Consider the following 10277-nt stretch of genomic DNA (forward strand, 5'->3'; position numbering starts at 1 on the left):
AAAGATTTCTTCGGCTGGAGGTATGAATGTGATTGCTTATACATATATATATAATCACTCACTCAGCTACCATACACTTTAAAAATCATGATATTGAATAATGAAGTGAAATACTACTAATAACATTGCGATTTCCGATAATACTAAGCTGGTATGGAGACATTTTATAAAGGAAGTTGCCCAGGATCCTTGATTAATACCAGCCTGAGTTCCTATGAAGGAGGCGTGATAGGGACTGACGGGTGAGAAATAGACGGGCAAGGAGAAAAAAAAAGGGGAGGGGGGACGGACGAAGCGGATTCCTAGAGCAGAGGAGGGGAAAGGGAAGAAAAGGAGAGGCGGATGCGACGGGTATACAGTTGAAGGAGGAAGGAAAGGACGAGAAGATGAAGAAAAGGAAGCACGTGAGGATAAAGACGAGAAGAAAGTGGAGAAGAATAGGACGGGAAGAATAATGGAGAGAGGGAGGACTGAAAGTAAATGAAGAAAATGTGCCGTAGGAGTGGAAGTAAGAGGAGAAGAGAGCGGGAAGAAAAGAGAGGAGTAGGCTAAGGAGAATGAGAATTCCAGGAGGACGGGGACGACAGAAAAGGGAGAAGCAAGGAAACGGGAAGAAAAAGGAGAGGAGAGGTGTCGGGCGTGAAGGAAAGTGAGAGGAGGAGAACGAAAATAAAAGGCAGAGGAATGTCTATCTATCTATCTATATACCTAGGCTGCTTCCCCCAAGGAAAGGGAGGTAGCCGAGACAGGACGACACACTCCTCATTTACTCATCCATTCAAACACATTCATTCGCATCTTAGCCCCAAAGGGGAGAACGGACAGATCCTCACCGCACCACACCGCACAAGGGTCAACTGCCCAATTGCAATCAGTGACATCCGCAGCAGGGCCCGACAGCAGAACTGGTTTACCCCTGCCACATCATAACAGACCCATCCCCTTACCCGCACCTGACCTGACTAGCTGATCAGACCAAATGCTGGAGAATATCCCCTCAGGGCTGCGTCATCACTTATTCATTCATAATTTCTCTCCATTTATTTCTGTCACGCACAGCCACTCTTCCTTCCTCAACAGACATCCCTCTCGCATCCAGCGCTCTCTTCACACTGTCCATCCATCCTATTCGTGGTCTTCCTCTCAGCCTTACACCTCTCACATCAGATCTAGTTATCTTTTTCACCAATCGCTCATTATCCATTCTCTCCATATGCCCAAACCATCGCAACACCCTCTGCTCAACTCTACCAGCCATCTCCCGAACAACTCCAGTCCTTCTTCGCACTTCATCATTTCGCACCCGATCCATACGCGTCACTCCACACATACTCCTCAGACACCTCATCTCCATTACATTCAAACTTTTCCTCTCTGCTACACCCATATTCCATGTTTCAGCCCCATATAATGCAGTCGGTACCACAACACCCTCATACAGCCTTCTCTTTACATCCATTCTAAGCGAACGATATTTAAACACTTTTTTCATTCCTCCCAGCACCATTCCTACTTCATTTATTCTTAACTTCACTTCTACATCTATTCTTCCATCCACAGCAACATGTGACACTAGATATTTAAAACAATCTACCTCCTCAAGCAACTCACCATTCAAAACTATATTCATCCCCCTACCATCTATCAACCTCGTACACTTCATCACTTTACTCTTATTCTCATTTACTTTCAATTTCCTCCTTTCACACACCCTTCCAAACTCCTCTACCAACTGTCTCAATCTCTCCTCTGAATCAGTCACCAGTGCAGTATCATCTGCAAACAGCAGCTGCTTCAGATTCCACTCTCCACCATCAACATTTACCAGACTCAGACCACCTAAAACCCTTGCATTCACCTCCCTTACAACACCATCCATGTAAATATTAAACAACCAAGGCGACATCACACATCCCTGTCGCAGCCCCACTCTCACGGGAAACCAATCACTCACAGCATTTCCCACTCTTACACACGCTCTACTATTTACATAAAAACTTTTCACCCCTTTTATTAACCTACCATCACGTCCATACAATCTTAAAACAGTCCACAAAGCCTCCCTATCAATTCTATGCCGGAAAGAAAGGCGAGGAAAGGGATGTAAGGAGAGAGAGAGAGAGAGAGAGAGAGACAGACAGACAGACAGACAGACAGACAGAGAGTTGAACGGAAAAAGAATGACATCTAAGGGGAGGAGATCTGGACGGAAAGGGAGAGGTAGAGGAGGAGAACGAAAGATAAAGAAAACGATATTTAAAACGAGAAGGAAAAGGAGGAGAACAGGAAGATAAAGGAAGGAGGAGGACAGGAAGGAGTGATGGAGGTAAAAAAGGATAATGGGAGGGGAAAAAAGACGATATGAGAAGGAGATGGACGGGAAGAGATGGTAAAGGAAGAGAACAGGGATAAAAACCGAGTGGAGCCTAATATTTACCAAGATCATAACTTCGTAAACTTGCTCCGGCGTTGGGTTTGTCTAATAAGAATAAAATCGTCTGACGTATATCGTAATAAAATATACAATAGTTGGTGTAATTCAGCAAGTCATGCGAAGAATATCTCTTGGTGTTGTCCTGAATCAACTGCCAGTGAGCGTCCACAGAACAGGAAGGATTAACCCATTCACCCCGGGTATTCTCTCTCTCTCTCTCTCTCTCTCTCTCTCTCTCTTTGCTACCGTCATATTGCTCATTCTAATTGTGAAATCTCTCGTACAGAACGGGTAAATAAAGGCTGTATCTCACCCCTTCACCTCGAAAACATCCGCCTGAGTTAATTAGAATCGTCTGAAGGCAGCAAGAATATACTGAAAATAACAGGTCTCCAGATTCAGGGTGGAAGAAAAATTGAATATTGACGGTGCAGTTTAACCCAGTACACCCACATTTTATTTATTTATTTATTTATTTTTACCAAAGCCAGGAGCAGATTTTCGTCTTTTGCGGATTATTTCCTGTAACTGAGAGGGAGAAAAAGATTATGCCATGACTACATCCTTGACATAGCACTTCTTTGTGACTAGCATCATTTTCAAAAATTAATATGCTGTCACAGTTCAACACTGAGAATAGGGAAATGGCAATTTTATGCGAAGTGAGAAAGTGAGTTTTACGCCAGGTACCCCTTTTTCGGATAAGGGCTAAGGCGTTGCCCCTGGGTAGAGGACTTTGGTTTGGAACGTGTAGCATTTTATGACCGGATGCCCTTCCTGATGTCTACCAATGACCCTTGGGTGGATTCGATCCTCCGACCCTACGGTCAGAACGGAGCGCTCTAACCCACTGAGCCACGGCTGCTACTATGCGAAGTTAGAGTAAAAAAGTATAAGGTGTTGGCCCTGTTTAGAGGACTTGGAGCGTGTAGCATTTGTTACCGAAAGGCCTTACTATGCTTACCGGTGGCACTTAAATAGGATAAAACACACCACCCTTCAGTCCACAGCTTGCAAAATAAACCACTGGTCCAAAATTGACTGCATGTACGGGAATTTTGCCATATGCAAGGAAAATTTGCCAGCTTCCCTCGCCTCCCTTTTGCAAAAACAAACACAACAGCCGCCGCCCTCTGGGTAAACAAACAACTGACAGGAAAAAGTGCTAATGGAAAGGTGTGGAATTATTCAATCCAGGTAAATTACACACGCTAGTAGACAGATTCAGGATGGAAAATTATACAACTCCTTCAACTTAGGGGCGTCTTTCACTGTATTATTTACTTTAGTTATTATATCGTAAAAAAAAAAAATAAATAAATAAACAGTTCAGGCTTCAGATCCACAACACAGCGTGGAAAATGACGTGTTTACAGTTGCCCAATTTCTTGCTGACTTCCTAGTAAACTTAGAGAGAGAGAGAGATTATTCAGTTCTCATCTACCCAGTTAGTTATTTCACTTACTTTCCTCTCCATGCTCATCCTTCTCCCTCCCTCCCTCCCTCCCTCTCTCTCTCTCCCTCTCTCTCTCTCTCTCTCTCTCTCTCTCTCTCTCTCTCTCTTCTTCTTCTTCTTCTTCTTCTTCTTCTTCTTCCCTGCTTTATTTTTCTTTTTGCTTTACCTCAACCTCTTTATACTTCCGTCTTCTTTCAGAGTTTGGCAATGAAGCGCTTCCTAAGCTGGAGACTGAGCTGGAGACAGACAAACAGACAGACAGACGGAAGAACGATAAAGACAGGGTGTTAAGATGGCTTCATATTTGCTGACATTTTTCCAGCACAATTCAGTTCCCAAAATTTTGTTACCTTCTGGACAACTTCCCAGCGTTCTGAACGACAGTCACGTGTGAATTTTTTCCTGGATATATAAAGAGTATACTTGGCCACCACCACACATGTATTTGTCTTTGTATTTGTCTAGGTATATAGATAGATATTTGTACTCCCGACACCTGGCCAAAGCTACACATTCATTGGTGTCTGCTCGTAATCTCGTTGGTTAAGGAGGCTCCCCATCACTCGTTCCTGACCAGTTTATTTCACCACATTATCGTACATTGATAATATCCTTATTGACACTGAAAAAGACACTGGTAACATACATGAGAGAGTATGAGGTGTATCATTATTCCATTACTCCAATGAGTGCCATTATGGTTTCACAGTTGCTATAGTACAGGTACACCCACAGCGAAAAATGCCATGATTTTTGTATAATTATTACTCAGCCATGTAATGCGCAAAAAAATGCATTTAAAAATATAGAGATCGGGTAACATGAACCTTTTCTGCCACAGTCTTGTTCATGTGGCTTTTGGCAGTGCCATCCCTACATCTTTTATACGCTTGATACACGTAGTAAACAATAGTTTTATTCTAAAATGGTTGTTGAGATGTTCGGATGAAAAAATTATAGAAACAAGAGCAAAAACAACATACAAACAAAAGAGCATTTGAAATGGGAGGAGAATCAGAGTTGTATACCCATAACTTCATTCCACAGCTATTCACATATTGTCAGTACAGTTTATATATACAGCCCCAGGTTTCCTTGCGTTACACCAAGACAATTGAAATCCGAAAAACGGCAGTGCATCTATTGGAGTAACTGCAAGATATACGAGCACTCGGGTAAATTGTGTGTCCGCCCTGCCAGCACGCCGCACATAAAAGCATCCAAATGTGTTGGCCAGCCTGACCGCAGATTTAAGTGTAGACAGCAAATGGACCCACAATTCGCCCACCCACAATTTGTCCATCGCGAAATCCCGATGGCTGGAAACTCTGTTGCAGCACCAGAACGTGCTTTGGTGGGTGATATTTCCCTAGGTGCTGCTTCAGATATGGAAAGATAATATTTTTTTCCGTACTCTCCTACTGGTTTAATATTTCGTTAATTTCTGAAATCACAGTATGGATACCGGTAAACAGATCGATAGATAGACCTCGTATCTTTTTCCTTGCTCACTCTTTTCTCTCTCTTCATTCTGCTTGTAGTATCTGTTTTTCACTATTTCACCTCCCTTTCATCCTCTACCCTGTTACCCATCTCCATCAGCTCCCATTCTTTTCCTTGTATCATGGCAGATGGTTTCCTGTAACCCAGGAAGCTATTTACCACGTTGGACGGTAATGATATAACCACAGATGTGCGCCTGGTGGTGTAGTGCGTTGAGGTGCTCCAACGGGATGAATCAAATAAAGGGTATAAATGGAAGGAATGTTGGGGTTTGTTGCTCACACAATGACACTCATGGAATGGTGACTGGCTATACTTACCTGAGATATCTGGACAAAATAGTCTAGACCCGGGCTCCTACGCTCCTTGTGAGGCAGTAAGGTGTATCTCCATGTATTAATTCCTCTCCTCTCCATCAGGTACTGACCCAGTTTCTCTTCTTCCTCTTCCCTCTTTCCTCCGTCTCTCCTCCCTCCCGTCCTCTCTTCCAATGTCCCTCCTCTCCTCCCATCTCTTACTGACTCACTTCCCCTCATCCCTCCTCCTATTTCCTTCCTTCCTCTTTCCTCGCTCTTCTCCTCTTCCCTCGTATCCCTATCCTTCCGCCCTCATTCCCTCCCCTTATTAATTACTGTACAACCTGTGCTCCCCAAAAGACAACAGTTTATCATTATATACCGGTATGGTTTTGTGTGTCTGTGTGTGTGTGTGTGTGTGTGTGTAAGAGAGAGAGAGAGAGAGAGAGAGAGAGAGAGAGAGAGAGACGATACACTTATAAGCCAGTCAAATTTAGTCAGGCAGCGGCAAAAAGCGAGGATGAAAAACTGGTGTGCGGGTCCCATAGTGGTGTACAGTTGGAACAGCCCCACCTGGAACAAAGGACAACTGCACAAAGACCTGCTGCATGTAGAGTAGGACAGGATTCAGTGCAAAGGGTGACCGTGTTGCTTTGGAGTTCTGTGGGCGATGACACAAGTGGTTTGCGACGCTGTAACTGTGACTGTGGAATCCTGTGGGGCCCGAACACGAGTGGCCTCTCACGTGCTATCGTTTTATCTCGTTCCGCTTTGCTCATTATTATTATTATTATTATTATTATTATTATATTAGCTTTACATCCTTACCCCCTGGGGGTAGGGAGGTTTTTACCCCCTGGGGATAGGTTTTTTTTTCAAGAATACTCCCCAAGTATCCCTGCTTGTCGTAAAAGGCAACTAAAAGGGTTGGCGGAGGGTTAGTGCCCCTCCCCGGAAAACAACTAACTACAAAAAAAAACAATAAGCCTCGGACAAGGACTGACCAAACGATGACGACCAAGGACCGGACAAAGGACATGGTTATCGGAACGTGGAATGATGAGGTGAAAGAGAGAGAGATTGTCCAGGTGCCTGAGGGTGCGAAAGTGGATGTATGTGGAATAAATGAAACAAAATGGAGAGGAGAAAGTGTGAGAGAATGGGAGTATGGATCGGGTATATGTGCAGGAGTAGGTGAGAATGAGAGGGCAAAGGAAGGAGTATGTATAGTTGTGAGTAAAAGATGGAAGAAGAGCATAAGACAGTATGGATCAGTTGGGTCAAGGATTGTGTGGGTAAAGTTGAAAGTTGGAATACAAATGTGGGCGATTGTGTGTGTGTGTGTGTGTGTATGCGTCAACGCAAGATCGTGCTAGAAGAGTGAGAGAAGAGTTCTGGACAAATGTAGAAGTGTGCATGGAAATGTTTGGAAGGAATGAGAGAGTGTTTTTGATTGGTGATATGAATGATAAAGTTGGGAATGTGAAGGTGGATGGAATAGTTGGTGAGTGAGGTGTGCCTGCTGAGATAGATGAGAATGGGAGTGCGTTAGTGGACATTTGTGCTGGGAGGGGGTTGGTGATAGCCAATACCCTCTTCAGGCATAAAATGATCCACAGGTATACATGGCGAGTGATGAGAAGGGTGGGTGGTGAACTGAATGAAAGGAAGGCAATGATTGATTATGTGTGTCTGGATGAAAGGATTCGAAGATGTGTAATAGATGCAAGAGCTCACAGAGGTTGGGGGAGTGGACTTTCTGGCCACTACTTGGTGGTGGCCAGAATTAGAATTCAAGTAGGATGGAGGAATAGAAGAAGGGAAAGACGAGAGGATGGAGTAGTTGCAAGGAGAGTGGAAAGGTTACAAGAGGATGAGAAAAAGGCAGAGTATAAGAGAGAAGTGGAGGAACGATTGGGCAAATATGAATTGGAGCAGATGGGAGACGTGGAAGGTGTGTGTAGGATATTTACAGAAGAAATATGTGCAGCATGTGATGTGGTGTGTGGAAGGAAGAGAAGACGGAGGGGAGTGCAAGGAACAGCGTGGTGAACTGAAGAGGTGAGACAGGCTGTGGCACAAAAGAAGAAAGCATACAATGAATGGATGAAAAATAGGGGCGTGGAAGAAGTTGAGAGGCGGAAGAGAGAGTTATATGTAGAAAGAAAGAGAGAGGTGAAAAGATTAGTAAGAGAGAGTAAGAAGAGAGTGGATGAGGAATCTGGAAGGAATTTGAGTGTAAAGTGGAGGGACTGTAAGAAAATTTTCTGGAAAGAGGTGAAAAGAGTAAGACAGAGTGGAAGTGAAGTTAGCAGGGGAGTGAAAGATAAAAATGGTAGATTACTAGTGGAGAAGGGAGAAAAAGTGAGCAGATGGAGAGAACACTTTAAGGAATTGTTGAACATAGAGGATGGAAGTAATGCGAGTATAAGTGGCTGTTAAATGGCTGGGAGAAGGAGGGAGGTGAGAAGACAAGAAGAAATCAGTAGGATAGAAGTTGTGGAAGCAATGAAGAAAGTTAAATCGGGGAAAGCCCCAGGAATTGATGGAGTGCGTGGTGAAATGCTGAAGCATGGGGGAGAGATAGTAGTAGAATGGATGTGGAAGATATGCAGATTGGCCTGGGAGGAAGGTAGAGTCCCGGAGGATTGGAAGTCAGGTATAATTATTCCCTTGTACAGAGGAAACGGGGAAAAGGAAGTGTGTGGTAATCATAGGGGCATTTGTCTTCTTAGTATAATAGGAAAAGTGTATGGTAGGATACTTATTGACAGAGTTAGAGAAAGAACAGAGAAATTAGTTGGAGAAGAACAGGGAGGCTTTAGGAAGGGAAGAGGTTGTGTAGATCAGATATTCATTCTTAGATCTTTAGTGGAAAAGTTTCTAGAGAAGGGAAAGAAGTTGTATGCGGCTTTCATGGATTTGGAGAAAGCATATGACAGGGTGGATAGAAAAGGATTGTGGAAAGTGTTGAGAATTTATGGAGTAGATGGGAAGTTGTTGATTACTGTGAAGAGTATGTACGATGGTGCGAAGGCTGCAGTGCGTGTGGATGGTGAACTAAGTGAATTTTTCTCTTTGAAAGTTGAATTGAAACAGAGATGTGTCATATCTCCATGGTTGTTCAATCTTTACATGGATGGGGTAATAAAAGAGGTACAAGGTAGGGTAGTGGATGTTGGAGTGGCTCTGGTGAGAGAGGATAGTGTTTGGAAACTCCCTGTACTCTTGTTTGCGGATGATACTGTGTTGTTGAGTGAAGACGAAGGGGAGCTGCAAGGCTTGGTGGATGAGTTTGGGAGAGTGTGTAAGAAACGGCATCTAAAGGTGAATGTATGGAAGAGTAAAGTGATGGTCTTTGAGAGAGGTGAAGTCAGTGAATGTACAGCGAGGTTGGATGGTGAGGAATTGGAAAATGTGAGTACGTTTAGGTACTTGGGTAGTGTGACGAGTAAGGATGGAGGTTTGGAGGGTGAAGTGCGTGAAAGGGTACAGCAGGGAAGAAAGGTTGCTGGTTCTTTGAAAGCAGTGATAAAAAACAGGGAAGTGAGCATGGAAGTGAAAAAATTACTACATGACAGTATTGTGATACCAACTCTAACGTACGGAAGTGAAGCTTGGACGTTGTTGGAAGGACACAAGTCAAGAGTGAGAGCAGTGGAAATGAGTTATTTAAGAGGAGCCTGTGGAGTCACATGGAGAGACAGGCTGACGAATGAGGATATAAAGGAGCGTTGTGGTTTGGATGTGGATGTGATAGGAAGCGTTATGAGGAACGCCCTGGGGTGGTTTGGCCATGTGGAGAGGATGGAGGGTGAAAGACTGACAAAGAGAGTGTATGTGAGTGAGATGGAGGGGGGAAGAGGGAGGGGGAGGCCGAGGATGAAATGGAGGGAAGAGGTGGAGAGGTATGTGAGAGAGGGGGGTGTGAATTGGGAGCAGGGCAGTGAGATGGCGGGGGACAGGGCGACTTGGAGGCGATTTGTTTGTGGCCACCCCAAACGGGATTGAGGCGTCTGGCAATAGATTGATAGACATCCTTCTTTTTTGCAGTCCACTAACTAAAATTTTACCCTGGGATAGTTTTTGGAGTCGATTGGTCGTATTTACATTCAGGCTTTGGTAGGTTTTCCAGTGACAAGTAAAATCGTCCTGTACGCATAAACCATACAAGCCGTGCCCCGAGGTTTGTAGGTTAATAAAACTAAGAATGCAAAGTTATATGCAAGACTTCCTATACTGACGGTTTTTTGTCAGTCAGGTGAGAGATATAATTATGGTAATCCTGCATGACACGTGCATTCAACAGCAAGGTGTCTTAAAATCTTTCTTTAATTATATGTTTTAAAAATTAATTGGCGTAAAACAAACGAAGGCAGCAGTATCGTCACCCAGAAGTTCTGTACATTATAACTGAGGTACAATAGCCAAGGTTAGCTATGTCTTATTCCTATTCTGTTTCTTGTGATATGGTTGAGGTTAGACAAGCAAACGTTGCAGTGTTTTATTCCTATACACATACGATATGATTACGTAACACAAATAGGAGTAACAGTGTCTTCTTCCTGCACTTTCTAATGTAGTGATT

The sequence above is a fragment of the Coenobita brevimanus genome, chromosome 63 (assembly GCF_032717465.1).
Source record: "Coenobita brevimanus isolate Jiangsu-jjx chromosome 63, ASM3271746v2, whole genome shotgun sequence".
In the NCBI taxonomy this organism is placed as follows: Eukaryota; Metazoa; Arthropoda; class Malacostraca; order Decapoda; family Coenobitidae; genus Coenobita; species Coenobita brevimanus.